The following is an 18,216-nucleotide window of genomic DNA, read 5'->3' on the forward strand; positions in this document are numbered from 1 at the left end:
CAGTGCCCACACACCCTCTGGGTGAAGAACTTTTTTCCTGATATCCAACCTAAACCACCTCCAACTCAGTTTCATGGTATAGTTATTCATAGCCGTATAAAAATGCTGGTGTCTACAGGCCAATTATTATTCTACAGAAGTAATGAAAAATATTTGGTAATAAAACAATGAAAATTTTATCCCTAGCACTGTGGGTTGTCATTACTCCAAGCTTTAACAAATCAGGTAGGCTCTGGCACGGCGAGCACTCTGCCTAAGAGAAAGATCCTTCAAAGAGTGTAAATGAGTTGCTCAGGTGAGGTTCTGAGGGAGCTGCATTGTGAGCAATGGGTGAAACCACTTGTCAGCTGATTACTCCAGGAAGAGGATTAAATAATGAGGTGTCTGTGAAACCTGTGTGTTGGGTTCTTCAAGTAGCCCCTTCCAGCCTGATATTCCTGGTTGATTTTTCCCTGCACTGCACTGCTTAACAAGGAAGGAGTTTTGTGGGGAGCCTGTCCTTTTGGGTTTTTTTGAATGAAGGTGGCAGTTTACATCCTCCTTATATTCTCCTAAATAACTCTGTCTGGGTCTCCTGAGGGCAAATTATGGCTCATGTTGGTGGAGGTGGCTGCAAACCAAAGGAGAGGTTGCAACTTTCCCATGCTTATCTGCAAAGATTAATATTTTTTGCAACTAATAGCTGCAGCACTTTTACCAAAACTGCGGCAATTCATGCTTTTATTTCTGGAGTTGTGTAGATCAGCTGTTCTCTGTGTTGGCCAAATGTCCTTATGCATTTGCACTGTTTTATAAGAAAGCAACACAAGACTGTCCTGTAAAGATGTTACCTGAGCACTCTAGATTTCTGCCAAGACATATTTGCAGCATTAAATTTTGTGTTAGATTTTTTGGTAACTAATCCCCACTTGCTGTGTTTCCTCTGTGCAAAGAAAATATATAGAAAATAATAGGACTGTATTTTCTGAGGCTCCTGATATTAGGGGCACTACTTTTTAAAGAAACATAGTAAAAAGGAAATCTTCAGCCAAGTAGCTGCTTAGGTGATAGCTTTTTGTGCTAAAGTCCAAAGACTTGAACTCAGACATCATGAGTCATCTATAATTTGTTGTATGTTGAGGTATATCTTGCTTTTGGGCTTTGTGAACTTTCTAGTATAAAGAAGCATGCAAGAATTGGCTTTGTAACTCACAGGTCTTAGACTGTCACTGGCTTTGGATTATGTCCAAGTGTGACATACGGTTGGGAGCTGAATGCTTTTGATAGTTGATGTGTATACCAGCACTGCAATACTAACATGCTTCTAAATGCCCACAATAGTAAATTTTAACCAAAACTAAGAGGATATTCTGTCAAAATGTCTATAGCGACTGCCTTAGCTCCTCACTGCTTGGCTTCCTTTTGCTCTTGATCTTACTCCACTTTTTCCCTCCATTTTACCCCTGCAGCACTGGTGTGCTGATATATCCAAAATGTCCTCCTCCAGTAATGGAGAGAGAAGTTGACAGACAAGCTTCTGCATGTAGCAGGTCACCAAGAGTCTGTAGGCCCTTGAGGAGGGCTGTACTGGGGAGGTAGATCCCATAAGATGGGATACTCTGGGAGGAGAGCCACCTCCTGCTGTAGCCTTCTCCAAGGAATTACGTTCTCCCAAGTTTCAGATCAGCTGGAAAGTTACCATTAGGGAGAGGAAAGGGAGAAATTCCGTGCTCACATGATCCACCTGTGAAAAGTTCACTTATTCCATCTGAAAGAGTTAATAGCATTGAGACAGCTAGTGGTATTGTGATACTGTGTTTTCTGAATTGTTACTGGGAAAGATGTTACTGCCTGTCATTACTTCTTGGTCCCTGGCAGGCAACACTCAGCACATGACAGGAAAAAGACCAGTGATTCCAGCATGGAAGCTCTCCAGGACCAATTTTTCCCATACAAGAAACAGAAATCCTAGCTTGAATGTCTGAGATTACAGCTTCAGACAAATATCTCTGGACATTACAAAAGTGAAGAGACTGACAGAAAACATTCTTCTGTGCAAGACATGCTGTTTTCCACGTGGTGATGGACAGCATCTCTTTCCTCATCAAATACCAGGACATTTTGAGGCATACCCATTGATGCTGTTCGTGGCAAATAAAGTGATGCTAAAGCAACAGACTTGTGCATACATTCAGCACTGGAAATTTTTTTTGGGCTCTGGCAGCTGCTATGGTTACCAGTCACGCGGTTGGCCACCTTCTGTAGTGGAAGTACAGAGTGATTATACCGTACATTGTGTGAAGATGTCGGATAGACCTTGGAGGTGTGAGGTGGGTGTGAGGTTCATACCCACTGCAGAAGGATCTGGAATCAAAGTTCTCTGAAAGGAATACATTTCAATGCTAACACTGCCTGAGTGTTTGTAAAGCAACTGTCTTTGACTTTTATATTACTTCTAAGGGAAAGAAAATCAACTGCAGATTGGTCTTCAGGAAGGAGCAAAGCACTTTTTGCTCAGACATCATAGTTTAAATCACCATGCTAACGAAAGAGCTGTTCATTTTGCCTATCCAGGGATATTTTTCCTGACTTTAAGCTGGCAGCATGCCATAGCTGACAGAAACTTGAATTTCTTCTTCTTGATGACATTGCAGCTATTTACAAGATAGGCTATTTCCACATTGTTCAACATCCTGCCTTTTGTTGCCATGAGCAAATGGTGCTGACACTTGTGCAGCTTTGATTGAGTTTTCACAAAAGCTGTCACTGTGGATGAAACCACCTTTGACTTTTTCTTTGTTTGTCAGTGATGTCTGCTTGTGGTTTTGTCTCCAGCTTATAGTATTTCTTTGGGCTTCAGTGGCCTCCACTCAAGATTTACACCTGCCATCACCTAGGTTCAACTGCTGGTGCTGACTCCTGTGAGCTCATTGATGACATCAAACCCTCCAAGCCCTCTCATGTACTTTCCAATTCAGTCTTCCATTTCCCACCCCGTTACTGGTATGTCAACTGGGTTGAAATGTTCATATTTATTAGAATGTGTTACACATAAGATAGGTAGCAGCAATGGCTTGAAATCTTAATGTTTCCTGCTTTCTTACCCTATACAGAATATTCTCTATGCATGCACACCCACATGGGCATGATTTTACTTGTACTTCTATTGCTGCCTGATACTCAAATCAGTCCATGGAAACTTAAGGTGTCCTTCTTGCTAGTATGTTAAAGAGACAATAGGGGTCCTATGTATAGAAGTCCTGTATATCCCTAAAGGGCATAAAGGAAAACAAGTAGAGTTATGTCAATAACAATTTCCTGGGCAACGAAATAGAATATAAAGTGTTGAGAAAGAAATGGTAATAAATCCAGATTTTTTTTTTTTCATTTGTGAAATGTTCTCATGTATTTATTTTGTCAGTTTTCCCTTCTCCATGAAGGTAAGAAAAATCCTTCTTTTAAAAAATTTTATTCTGCAAGCTTATTTTCAAAAAGGCTACTGGCAGGTTGTCACAGACAGGGAAGATTATGATTAACCGAAATGTCATCAGCCTGTTATTCTCCACAGAAGCCATACGAATGGGAATTAAGTAACCAACTTCTGCAAATGGATGATAGAGAAGCAGAGGTAACAGGCTGATTTCTCAGCTAATGCAGGGTTTTGCTAAATGAATGGAAAGTGAGATTTTCCTTTTCACTTCTTACAACTCATCAACTCCTATTATCCAGAAAAGACAAAACTCTCTTGTCAAAAAGAAATCTCTAAGATCATACAGAAAGGAAAAATTAAATTCCTCTTTATTTAACCAAAAGTATTGTATTTCTAAGCTTTGAGTTTCCTATTAATATTACTGTGGCATCCATGCTGCTGATCCTTTTTCCAATGTTGCAAGATTAAATCATTGCAGTGGTAACTGATGCATTTTCCTTCACAACGCTAGCAAAATGCTGATGATTTCATCCCATTGGAAGCTCGTGCCTGATTCAATCAGGCATTATTTAACTTTTTAAAAATTGTTTTATCAAAGGAAAGACAGAGCAGTACATGTTAGTCCATTAAGTTATACATTGTAACTTTGAATGAGTTCAAGCCATAGAATCTGGATATGAATTTCAAATGCTTCTAAAAAGCCCATGTCATTGTGCTGATATGGCTATGTGGCTGGTGTTTGAAGTGTTCTATGGTTTGGAGATGAAGTCTCCAGAGAAGTCTGCCCTTCTTAATTGGACAAGATACCAAACTTTGCCAATGTAGCAACAGAGGCAGTGATCCAGCCATGTAACACACAATGGGGGAAAAGTCTCCTGTCAAATGGCAATAAAACTGCCTTCTGTCCAGAGGTTAACATATCTGTTCAAGTCTTGTTGACAAGTCAGTTCCTCTGTATGTGAGAGAGCAAGCTGTGCTTTAACACCTTTTGGAATCTGTCCTGCCATGAGCTCTTCATTCTGTGACAGTGGCAGGCCAGGGTCACAACAGCCTTCTGTTGGGCAGAGAAACTTGGCTGTGCTGAAGGAGCCTTTGAACTGTCCATGAATTATGGTTGTAAACCACCTCAATGTGGCAAAGAAGCGCTGGGCTGCAGAGAAAAAACTGCAAGGCCACGGGTCAGATTTCTCCTCCCATTCCCATCCTTTAGGGACACAGGCAGGAGAAACCATCTGCAAGACCACTGATAACATTCTCAGAATGTAGTGGAGAACTCACAGCTGATTCTTGTGACAGTCCCCATTTTCCTGCCCCTCCCAGCAGGTGCTGAAGAAGTAGACTGCCAGCCACACAAAGCCAGCTCTACAGTTGGGAATCAGCTTCTCTTTGCCTAGAGATATTTAAAAGACATATAGATATGGCATTTAGGGACATAGTTTAGTGGTGACTTCGCAGTGTTAGGTTAATGGTTGGGCTTCATAACCTGCAATGTCTTTTCAAACCTAAATGACTCTAGTACTCCTTTGCTCTTTTTTTTCGCTTGTTCTATGGGAAAAGCATTTGCCCTGCTGTTAGCCTAATCAGTTGGGTTTTCATGTCGCCTTTTGTAAGACCTCCTTACATTATACGGGAAGCAACCAGCTGAGTGATCCATCATTGCAATTTCCACTTCCCTGAGACACAAAGAACAGCCCACAGAGGCACAGGAACCAGCTACAGCACAGAACAGGCAGCTCCAGCCTGCAGCATTGCTGGGTTACCTCCAAACTGCTCCAGGTAAGATGGCAGTGGTGGAGCTTTGTGAGGGATTCCACATCTCCAGCATGACAAGATTAGATCATGCATTTCAAAACCTTCAGCACAAAGTCCAAAGACATGTTGCCATCTTGTAATAATAATGTAATATTTCTTCTCTCCGACTGAAGGCACACAATTTTCAAAGATCACAAGTGGACATGTGGGCCAGAGGTGGTGGCATCCATTGACACAGTTAAGGGAACTTTGTTCTAATTATTTCATATAAAATGCTAATAATATTATTTTATATAATAAACTCTTAAAATAACACTTTCAAACCTTACTGGATTTAAGTGCCAAGATTCCATAAAAGGTCACTTTTTCTCTGTCAATTGCTTTCTTTTCTTCTAAGCTGTGGTAATTAGAATCTAAAGAAACTCCAAGCTGAATAGGGGAATTGAAATCTTGCAATTTCTAACAATCACATATCTTAGTGCTTTGAATAAGGCAAATCAGTTTTTGACAATGTTGTCTTTATGATCTCTCCAAAATGCCTTCCCCCAACCCTAGTGTAACTCTCTTCAAATATTTGCCTTTTTTTTTTCTGATAAGTAATTTTACATTCATTGGCATTGCTTGCTTGTAATCAGAGAACCATTCCAGCAGCCAGCAGATGTTTAAAGACAGTGTCTGCTCTTTTTATTTAAACTGGGGAGGATTTGATCCCAGATGTCCTACCAAAATCAGTGGGACTGCCTGTCTGCTGAAAAGAAATACTTAGTGGCAGGATGGGTAGAACTGAGCTCCAGAGCTTTCAAGGGAATCGAGCAGGTATTCAAAAAGGATTGGTGGAAGCTGACTTTGCAATAGTAATTCCCTTGATAGTACTGAGGCAGGAGTGCATTTCAGATGGGTTGTGGAATAAACTGAATGATTGGCAATATTCATTGCTGCCTCCTTCCTGTATGCTACAATGAGAGCAAGACTGGTTTTGGACAAAGAGCTCCAGTTTCCTGTTTCTACTGTGGTTCTTGTAATAGAAGTGGTGCTGAAATAGAGTACACTCTAAAGTAGCCAACAGCAAGACCAGGTGTGGAGATGGTGGCAAACAGAGGTAAACAGATCTTTGTAGAAGAGCGTGGAGCTCAGATGCTACTTTATCTTCATGTGATGGTGGGCTCTCAGCTAGCTGACAGCTGCATCACTTCATACTTGTGGCTGATGCTTGCAGTATGTAGCACATTGCAAAGAGGTATTTATGTACTTTATTTGTTGGTGAAATACACGACACAGCAAAAAAAATTAAAGATGCCCACATAAATATCTAATGAAGGATTTTCAGTTGCAGTAGTTGTGACAATTAAACAGCAGAGGGAATGAAATGCTATCTGCTCTAGAGAACCTGCTGTGATATATTTAAAGCCTCAGCTAATAAATTACACAGGGGCCTTTTCCAATAGTTTATAACAATCCCCTGTGGCCAATAGCACCACTCTTCAGGACTGTAATGCCCACAAGATGCTTTCATTAGGATGAACAGGATTTATCTGAATCCAACTTGATATCACAAAAACAACTTTTGCTTGTGGTGTAGTAGATGCCAAAGATGCCAAATGAATAATCATTGAGTAAATTTTACTACTACTAGGTTGTAATGTACAGTTCCAATTCCCTGTTTATTCAGGTTTACTGCTTTGATATTCACGTGTTGACACCATTTATTGTGATAACCGATCACCTGCTAGACGTGCTCTTCCTTCAAAGGTGTTTTATGTCCTATTAGGTCTTACACAATTTTCAAATCTCACTGCTCCCTTTCCTGCTTTCCCGTATTGATTTAAGCCATTATATCACCTGCACATTATGCACATGACTCCTTGTAAATACTGAACTGCCCCTTTTAAGGCACTCTCAGTATGTCACTCACTCCCACTTTTCAGGCCGTCAGAGACACAAAGGCATTTTTCTTTAAGTAACAATCAGGCTCCATGAATCCAAGCGTGAGATCCTCTTGGTTATAGCTGTGTTTTTAGGAGTATGATAACAGAAATAACATTTGACAATATGAGCAAATATTGGCTCATATAGTGACACACCAGCAGTACTTAGGGTTGCCATGCAAAAAAAAAAAAAAAAAAAAAAAAAAAAAAAAAGCAGGATGTTGGGGAGACAGAGTTTCAGAGTGGTGGGAAGCCAGGCTCATCAGGGAAGACAAGTGATTTAACATGGCCCTTCACGGTAAGTGCCTGCAGCTAGCTGATTGCTAAAGCAGAATTGAGAGGATCTGTAGATGAGATTAAACAATCAACCAGGCCAGCTAGCAAAAAGGATCCTATGATGGCAATAGTTGCAGCAGTTTCCATTGGAAAGGAGGCTGTTTCCTACCAGCAGTGTTCTTAGACTTCTGAAGAGTAAGCATTACTTGATTTTGTATGCATTTCTCAGTTTACCTTGTTTGTAAGCTTTTTTAGCTTGCTTTGTGTTGGTCTGCCCTTAGAGGATTATATGAATTGTTGCTCCTTCACTTACCTCTGTCTATCACTATTCTCTGGGGAGAGAGATGGGAGGGGACATTCTGTCATGAGAACCCATATTTGATCAGCCAACAGATAGGTACAGAGTAGTTGCTCTTCTGGTAGCATTCCTAAAATCAAATAACCAAAACTGAATTTTGAGGTAGCTGTGCAGAATGCTATCTGCAAACCATGTGGCCAATCCATAAAAGTATAGTTAATGACAATATATGATTTTTTAAAATACGATTTTTTAAACCACCAGCCATAAAAGCTAATAATAGTTATAAAGAACAGCAGATGGGAGAGTGTCTTGTTCTCTCCTGGTCCAGACTTTGATTTTGGAGTGACTGGCAAACACTAAACTATAAAGGGTTGCATGCATTTCATTACATGAAATACTTTGAAGGTGTCAAGATTGATTTCTGGGTAGGTTCATCAGCAAGGTTACTTGTGTCACACAGCTTTACCATGTCACCTAGAAATCCTTCTACTGCCAATAAGAAATTACTCTATAAATAGTAAAGGTGTGCCAAAACCCATAAAGCACTGTACAAACCTGATGCTGTTCCTGCCAGGGCTCAGATGAGTAGTGACTCTCGCTGATCCGAGCTGTGATGTGCATTAAGCTGTGACACTATGTGCATATTGACACAAAAAGGGCCTAGATCAATATAGCCACTTGCAAAATGAAGGGGATGCATTGATATGGAACTAATATTGGGCAATGTAAGAGAGGAAATTTGAACCAAAGACATTAGTGAAAATACTGAAGACAGTCAGAAGTGTTATGGGAAGTTTAATATCCACACACAACACAGCTGTACAGGGCTTAAGCTCTCATCTGGAAGATAACATCAGGAATATTTTACTCTATGTGCTTGCATTAATTGCATGTTTACAGTTTTAGAAGGGCATTAGGGACTTATCGAAAAACAGACAGAAAAGAATCTTCCATCATATCTTACTTTTAACCAAATGTGTTTCTCTGATGTTAGAGCAGGAATCTGATTTATATTAAACCAGCATAAATCTCAAAACCCCCCATCACTCTAATTTTATGCTGGTGATGGATTTCACTGAACAGCTTTTGTCTCCACATTTTTTTAGAAGCAATAAAGATAACAAAAAAAAAGCTGAAGGATTTACAGCAGGAAAAACCTGCAAAATTATTGCCTGTACATTTTCAGTTATAATAATCCTGTAGAATCATAAAATATTTGGTTGCTTGCAAAATTGTGTAGTGTTATTTGTTCCTTATGTAACTGTTGTACTTGTTTCATCAAGGCTTAAAATTGCTAATATAAGCACATTTTCAAGCAGTGACATAGTAGAAAAAGAATTCATTTTTATGCTAGTTGCCAATAAATTGTAATTAAGAGTTCATACATACATGAAATAAAGAGTGGAAAGCAAATTACAAAAAGCGACAAAAATTATTTGTACACAAAACTCATATCTTGTCATTCTGAAAGTCCAATCTCAGTAAAGGCCATTTAAGTATTTATGCAAGAAATACCAGCTAGGAAAAATGCACTGCTGCATTTATACCTATTGCATTCAATTTGGAAAGTATTGCTAACAGCACCACTTACAAGGAACTTGAGTCTGCTTGGATATGGATTTTCTAATGACTACCCCTGGGCAACTACCAGAGAGGATGGTCACATCTCGGATGTCTAGACAACTAATGCTTGCTTATTTTTACAGTACACTTACATTTCTGTTGAGCCTAGAGATCACAGGAGGGCAGAACATAAAAGTTCCTAATCCATTAATGTTTCCTGTTTGTTTCGTGAGAGGGTTATGAATTGTTTCAGTGTTGAAATAGAGTGACTTCAGGGGTTATCAACAGATGTCTCAGATTAATGAGTCATAGTTACTGTAATTCAACTAGGTTGTGTTTTGGGGGTTTTTTCAGAGAAAAGAAATTAACTCCACCAGACAATATCACAGAAGATAATCACTGCAAATTTAACAGCAATATCTGCCTAGCAGGGCAAGAATGGAAGTTCTGTGTGTATTCTTAGTATGCAGATAAAACACGCAAAACTGAAATTGTGAGGTGGGAAAGGCAGAAATCATAAAACTTGCAAAGACTCTATCAAGACAGGAAGTCCTGCAATCCATGGGCCTCATAAATAGATCAGCAGACCCATCTGTGTCATTAGGTGACTTAGGGGACACTGAACTGAAAAAACATATATTATTCTGCTAAATGGCATGTGAACTCCTAGGGTTTTTTTTTAATACAAAGGTTGAAATTTGTAAAAGAAGAAATTTGTTGAAACTCAAAATACCTTTCAGTTCTGAAAATATTAGGTTTTCAGGCCATCCAAAGTTAGGAGAAATGTAAAGTAAGTCTGGAGACTCTGGGGGAGTGTGTGCAATGATGTCACTAGGGTGCCTCATTAAGACAGAGAGACTGACTTAGATTTTAATCTCAGGAAAGCTTTTAGAAAACTGAGGAAAAAAACATAAGGATTTATTCACCAGAAAGTGGGACAGGGAATTCTACAGTTTTGACAACAGCCTGGAGTACAAGCATATCAGCTGCTCTAGATCAGAACTGATGAGAATGTAATGAACTTCCAAGTTTTAATTGAGGGAAACATACACGTACATGTAACATAGTCCAAATCATTTCTGAATAGGTTTTGTACAGTACTATGAAGAGCTTTTATCTTTTCTTGAATGAAATTTGAAGATAACCTTTCATTCAGTTTAAAAAACTTTTTACTCTTAAAATCTGTTGGTTTTCAGTTTTGATAATGGATAAGACTGAAATATATATCTTCCCTGCTTCCACCAGAATGAAATGCACATTTTGGCTTTGGTTAGCATTCTGAGACATAGTTCATTAGTCCCTTGAAAACTACAGAATTTTTTTTTCTTAAAACAGGGTCTCCAGATCACTTTTTTTCTTATCTCCCTCCTGTGAAGAATTGCCCAAAGTCCCATTTTACAAGCTCCTGTGTATGTTTTTTTTTTTCCTGGTGATTCTAATACCACTGGGATTTGCTAGTCTTTAAACACTGATGGTACTTCAGGCTCTCAAAAATCCAGCCTGGCTTTCATGTTCAACAATGTCTGTGGCCACATCTATCTAAAGTTTATGCAAATACACTTGGGCTTGTTCCTGTAAATAATTTTTGCGTGATTATATAAGCTAATTTAAAAACCATTAAGCACGGAATGAGCATTTGTATCAACAAAGCAAATTTCTGTGCTCTGAAACCACAATTTACAATAAAAAAATTATCTTATTGATTCTGCTTGTAAATCTGCTGTGAAACTTGATGAAGGACATATATGCAAGACTGCATATTTGACCCTTGTGTAGAAAATGGTTTATCAAGTAGCAAGAGAATCTTCCCACAGAATATTGTTTTCAGGCCACAGGATACATTCAAAGCTTTCATGATTTAACAGAGTAACTCTGGGCTAGGCCAGACCCTTCTCTTTTCTATCTTAGCAGCAAAAATAAATCTGGTGCACTCATATTACTGAAGAGTAATGCATCATAATCACATCCTCACTGATTTACTTTAAATAACTCCTGAGTTTCTGCAAGTATACTGGCTATAGGTACAGGTTGATATAGGTACCATTACAATATAACTAGTTAATAGAAAGCTTGCAACATGTATTTGTAACTTTTATGACATGTTGAAGAATCATGGTAAAGAAAGTCTATGGCACAAGACAAGATGCAATTCTCCCTCTTTCATGTATTTAATATGAAATACACACTGCAAAAATAAAAGGAAAAAATAACTGTCTATATACCTGGGACTTTTCCTTTACAGATTCCTGCAGTCATCTTTTAAAGATCACTTCAGTTTCCTACTTGTTCTTAAGCTCAATTCCAGTTGTAGTTGTAAGTTGAATGGTAGTTGCAGTTCTAACTTCCTCCTGTTTCAGTGCAGGCTTTTTTGGCAAAATATCTGGAAGATGACTTCAAAGCAGCTGAAACCTGATCTAGACACAGCAACAGAAGAGGAAGGTGAACACTGAGGTTTGGATGGCACAAAATGGTCTTATGAGATCTTAATTTATCAGTCACTTCTAAGTAGCCTTCTGAATCCCACATCGATGTTTTCAGACCCTGTGGATGCAGAAAGGCCAATTAGACATAAAAAGGGTCGTGGCTGGAGCAATCCCACTCTCTGTGGAAACCCTATGGAATTCCAGAGGAGAGGAAATTCTGATTTCTACATGTCTCCCTCCCACCCAAATCTTTCTTTTGAACAGAGTGGACACAAGATGAGAAGGACTATTCCCAGCAGAAATGGTAGAATTCAAGCCTGAGATCTACAGAAAAATCTGTTGACCCATAGAGATCTAGGATGAGCCACGAGGAACTGAATAACCAAAACAGAAGTATAGCTACTCAGCATAACTTGCTTCATTGAGTCGGTGTACTCTGTGAGTATAAATATACTTTTATAATAGGTATAGTAACTATAGGTGGCTCAGCTCTTTCAAAATACAATGGAAAAAAAATTCATGTTTTAGCCATGCTCCAGAATCTTTGTGTCAGTTTTTGGACTTCAAAAATAACAAAGTGTTTTCTCTTCTCTTCTTGCTATATGAAATCCTCAGACAAACAACAGAGTGAGTATTCCCTTTGCTATGGAAAGAATGAAACTGAGTATTTAGAGAGTTGCCAAATGCAGAATAAACAAACTGATAGAACAATTTCCCCTCTCTATCTAATATGGTGATCTCAGTTGGAGTTTCAACATCAGTACTGAAATCCTCAGACAGAACAGTCTTCCAAACAAATAATATCTCTTTGAATGTCATTTTAGAAGAAGCAACTTACTCTGCTGAAAAGTGGAAGCTGCTGATACCACAATATTATACTCTCGTGGTAACAGTATCATTTCTTTTCATGCAATATAACTGTTTCTTCCATAGTAATTTAAGCCACGGAATCCTGTGACTGCAATTTGTGATTCTAAGAGAGTTCTCGGAATATATCCCAGCACTCTCGGTGATTGGCAGCTTGGTAAAAAGCAATAGCTAACCCAACTATCCATCAAACAAATGAGTGGTAAGTCATTTGGAATTTCTCCCAATGCTATTCAGTTTTCTGTAGAATTTAATTCTGTTGTGTGTAGGAGAGGTTTCCCAAAGGTTAATAACTATGTCATTCTATATTTTGCTCAGAAAACTGAGAGCTAGAAAACCATATTTCAGCCTAATTGTGTATAAAATACTTTAAAAAATAGTCACCTTGGATTATGGAAACACAAAAATGAAATGTATCTGAGGGCTTTTTTATTTTATATTTTCTTCAGAATGAATCATTCAAGTTTGTTTAAGAATGCTGCTCAAACTTTCTAGAAATTTCTAAGGATACTGGGTTTTGTTTCCCTCCCCTTTTAAATGAATATACTGTTAACATCAAAGATAAGACTAGGAGATATGAACAGCCCAGAACCCTTTGCTAGAGAGAAGTGCTTGCTACAAGTAGAAACGAGAGCGCATTCTTTCATTTGGAGATGTTGCCAACAGAAGGGGTGCTGCTCCTTTCTGCCGGGACTAAACTTACCTTGAATACAGAGCAGTTGGGTTATGTTTCTCTCTGGTCCATATCAATCTCCAACTACATGTTCTGCTTCCTAGGCACATGCCATATGCATGCTACTGTGGGCTGTTCTTGGTGGGAATGTTCTCCATGGCTACTGCTGAAATTTTGCCATTTACCAGAAAGGAAAGGAAGGATTTCTGGTGCCAGAGCATAAAAGTCAGTACTGAGACACTTTGGACTTTACACGAACATCATCCAGAATGTGTTCTTCAAAAAAACATAGAAACAGCCTCCAGGGCAAGAATCAAACTGCATTTCCTCCTTCCAGCTCACTTGTCTTAAATATTACACTCATTTGCAGAATAAAATGGACCTCCTTCTCTAAAAAGTGCTCAGAAAATCTATGAAGAGATGCCAATTTAAATATTACATTTTAACTCAGTATGTGAGCCCCATCAGTGAAGAACAGTCCCACAGTCCCACAGAGAAGGAAGACTCAAGGGAAACAGGCAGTTAAAAAAGAGTTCAGTAGTCTCAAGGTAAAAGGGCAGCTGAACTGAAATTGTGTCCTTTCCACCGCTACCACACTCTCTTGCAGTTGAGTCTTTTCCTTTCCAGTCTAGTCCTTGAACAACACTGATGTGTTTGTGCCCCTAATTCTGAGGTTCAAGAATCGCTTCTATCCAGAGCAAGCTGCCGCTGCCCTTGAGTGAAAGAATCCTACCTGCCTGCCCTCTCGGCTCAGTTTGTTTCTGTTCCCGTATTTTGTCCTATCTGGTATCAAACATTTATGAGGCCTGAATCAGGAAACTGATCTGTCTGGACACTAGTGGTTATTTTTCCTGCTGGGTTAGTTTCTAGCTAGGAGAAGGTCTCTGAGTTAGTTTGCTGTAGAGTCACATGAACAACTGTGCAGCACAAAGGTTGGGGCAGCACAGGGCAGGAACAGGCAGCCAAGAGGAAGAGGGAGCAGAGTGTGGAGTAAACAGATCTACTTCCATTAGCAGTGCCTGTGTATGCCATCTTGTGTTGCTTAAGCCTTACTCCAGGGAGCCTGGGGCTTGATTTGCAGCAGTATTCACAATTACAAGTGAATTCCTGGGGAGATGTGCTTCTGGAAAAGAAGTGCTATCCCTTCCTAACCACATTGGAAAGCCAGGTGGTAGCTATTTGATCTATGAAATGGGGATAACAATATCACCTTACAGGAAAAATGCATTTGTTGCTGTTTGTGAAACACTCTGTTCTGATGAACACTCCAGATCAACCTAGTTGGCAACACATCCAGCTGTCTTCAGGGCTGGAGAACAACAGTTTGCAGAAAGGAAGGCATGGAGCTGCGCTCTGATTTTCCAGGCTTCAGAGAAACTAGGGAGAAAGTTATACAATCATGTAATTGCAATTTATATTATAGAGTGGCTATGCCCAAGAAATTTGAAATAAAAGTATATGCAGATGGTGTTTGGGATTTATTACTTTTGAGTATTTGAATTTTCGTCCCAAATCTTTTAATGCATGGGAAGGGAGTTTTTTATTAAATGAAGCAGAGAAATTCTGCTTATGTTGTTTTAAAATACTTGAATGGTATGATTTAATGGCTGACATTGTATCGTATCACTTGCAAATTTGAAACAAAGAACCCTCTCTCCAGAAACATCCCTTTTATTTTACCTTCTTGTCAGGCAAGAAAAATTTCTGATTTTCCTTTTCTTTCTTGCATTTTCTCCTAAGCCTGTAGTACTATGACTCCTTGACACATTATGCTGAATTACTGTACATTGCTCTAACCAGCCATATTCTTGCTCCAGGTACTAAATTAAAACCAAAAGGTAACATCAAAATAATATTTTTAAGTATTCTGTTGTACATCCAAATAAAATGCAGGGTTTTTTTTACAAAAAAACCTTTCAGCCAAGAATATTAACTGTGCCTTTATTATTGAAAAGCGTTCTTGATTCATAAAGTTAATGGCTATGTCATTCCTCTGTAAATGCAGACTTGAGACATGCTCTGAATGTGTGTTTTGCAATTCTTTTCTGAGGAATTTACAGCTGTCTAGGTCCTAAGTGGCTCCCATTAGTACAGTTTGTGGGCTTTTTTCTCTATTCCAGTGGTTTGGCAGACCATAGAAATGCATAAGAATAACGCAGATCCTTGCAAATTGTGAGAAAGAGGCTGCTGACTGCAAAGCAGGACAGACAGGCTTGGCAGGAGGAAGCAGCAATGTGGTTGAGTGCCTCTGTGAGCGCACAGCTGAGAGGTCACAATTCTGGCCTGTCAGACTTGACACTGATAATTTCATTTTGTACTTCCTACTTGACAATCCCTTCGCACCAGCCTTCAGGCTCACCTGCACACTTTGCTCCATGTGCTGCTTTGTTGCAAATGCTCCTGCATGCTTTATTTTCAAATCCTTTTTGAGGGAAATCCTTCAATATTTCTACAATGTTAAATTTAACAAAGTGTGAAACATTTCCTTGCATTTATAAAAAAATTACATTTTCCCCACTTCTAGCTAATGTGTGTTTCTCCCATTGAGTTTTAATGACTTAAAATACTTTCATGCCCTACTGGTAATTACCTGTGCCAATTAAATGGAACAGATTTACTTCAGGATGAATTCTTATAAGCTGCAGAGAGCATTGCTTTAAAATGCCTCTGAAGTGCCTTAGTTCAAATGACTGTATGAGTTGCCTAGAATTATAACTGGTGAAGTCAGGGAGTGTTTATATCTACTTGATGTCAGAAAAGGCCTGTTGGTGAGTGAAGAAAGGAGAAAAAAACACAGAAGTTATAATTCATAAGATGCTGCCTTTCCTGCCAACGCAGGCTAAAGAAGTTGCGTCTTGTCCCTGTCCCCAGTGCTCCAAAGCAAAACTGGCCTTTCCTTATGGCAGTGTAACTGTTTATGTGATATAAACTGGATCACTGAAGTGATCCATATGAAAGACAGTCCTCTAATCCCCAGGGCAGTAATGCTAGAAAGCACTGCAAGAACATAAAGCCTTTCCCACATACAGAGACTTCCTGAGAGCATGAATGTCCTGGAATGCACTGATCTTGGGCTCTATCTGTTTTTCTGGGGAGATGTATATCCAAATTGTAATACTTATTGGAAGGGTGTGCTGGATACAAACTTTCACATGTACATTGTTCATCAATGAATAAATTATGCACTCAGTTTCAGGGTGGTTCAGATTCTTAGTCAGATTTTCCCTGTGCTTCCAACAGCTCCAGCCAGCTCTACTCAGAAACAGTCCTACTATTTACCCTTTCATAAAGCCAAATCTTCAGAGAGCAATATAAATATTAATTAATTTACACTCACCTTGCTCTTCTAAGGTAAATAACTGTATCATTTTCCCTTTTTAGTTTAAAGGACAATACTAAACCAGAAATTAAGTGACTTGCCTATGGTAACACAGCAAGTTAGTGGCAGAAGGGTTGGCATTCAAAAATCATTGGAGTTTTTGAGGCTTGTCTCTACAAAGGGAAACTAGCTGAACTCTATAAAAGAAAAGAGAGTCCTTTTGTTCTGGAATTAGGTGTGCATTATTGAGGCAAGATAATTATTTTAGAGTAAACCCCCTGTTATCCCTCTTACTTTAGATCAGCTCTTCTGATGACTTTCTTACATAGGCCGGGGGTAAACTCGAAATTCTCCTTCTCTCCCCGCCTCAAGCCTAATTACTAATTATTAATTACTAAGTAATAATAACTGCTTACTATAAACACAGAAAAGTTTGCACTTCCACAAAAAGAACACATATTGCTCTTGAGTGCTGCTGCCCCCTAATCACAGCTCTGGATGGGGAGAGTCACGCAACAGGGAGGATGTGGTGAGAACAGCATCTCGCACCAGCAGCCCTCACCACAAGCCCCTGCAGAACCAGATAGCAACATCTCAGGCCTGGGATTCAGGGAGAGACCGCAGGGGCCCAGGAGCAGGAGCCAGCTCCTGGCTGGACTGCAGGCAAGGGTGTGTGCAGATAGCACACAGCCTGGGCTGGTGCTTGGTGTCAGAGTTTCTCCCTCCCTGTGAGCCCCTTCTGAATGTCTTCCTCATCTGAAGATCTGATGCAGCAGCAGGGTGTGAAGGAAGATCATACAAACCATTTGAGAATGTGCTAGCCCCATTAACCTAATTAAAGAGCTTGTAAGCCAGAGCCTCACTATCTACATTCTTCTGTTGAAGTCAAATTCAAAAACTGCACACCACAGTTCCTAATGCTGCAGTCACATCCAGTGCTGTTGTGTGCATGAACCTGAGGCCTGTAAGCCCCTTTGGATTTCCCTTTATAGGACTGGGGCTCCAGCTGCCAATAAAAAAGTTTTCATTTAAGTGAAAATCAAAAATCCCACATTCTTTTAAAAGTAAAAAATCACTTCAGGTGGGTGACATAAGAAAAATATATTTAAATACTGAAAATGTTCCTGTTTTTTTTTTTTTTCTAGCTTGTCAATTCTACTTTTTCTTCCATGCCAGAGCAGCACTGAGTGCAGTTCTTTGTCCATCGGTAATGTTTCCTCTTCTCAGGAAAGCGAGTTTAGGATTGTTTTTTCTGACCCCATAACACCTGCAGGAGTCACAACGTCAAGTTGAGAACCTGTAAAAGAATGATTGCTCTCTGGAAATCCAGATATTTTGACAGTACCAAACACTGTGATATTTAAACATGAGTCTTGAAGATCCGTTAGGAACGCCTTCAGAAGGTATCAAGCCAATGGATCCGTATGTAAGTTTTGTTGGTCTTTGCTGTCTGGACATTCCTGGAAAGTGAATGGGGTGTGAAGCAAGAATGTCTGTGGCGGAGCAGCTGCTCACCGCAGCTCGGTTGCTCCAGCTATCACCATGCTGCACACTGCTGGAACGTCGCCAGTCCCAATCACAGTGTCCTAATTTCAGGGAAAGCTTCACTTGAAGTGGTTTAACTGAGATTGTTAATGTTGTGCCAAGCCAAGGACGGTAACCACCACTAGCAAAGCATCCAGAATGTTACCCGCAGCTTGTTTTCAAA

Source organism: Vidua macroura, chromosome 6, assembly GCF_024509145.1.
Source record: "Vidua macroura isolate BioBank_ID:100142 chromosome 6, ASM2450914v1, whole genome shotgun sequence".
NCBI classification, from domain to species: Eukaryota; Metazoa; Chordata; class Aves; order Passeriformes; family Viduidae; genus Vidua; species Vidua macroura.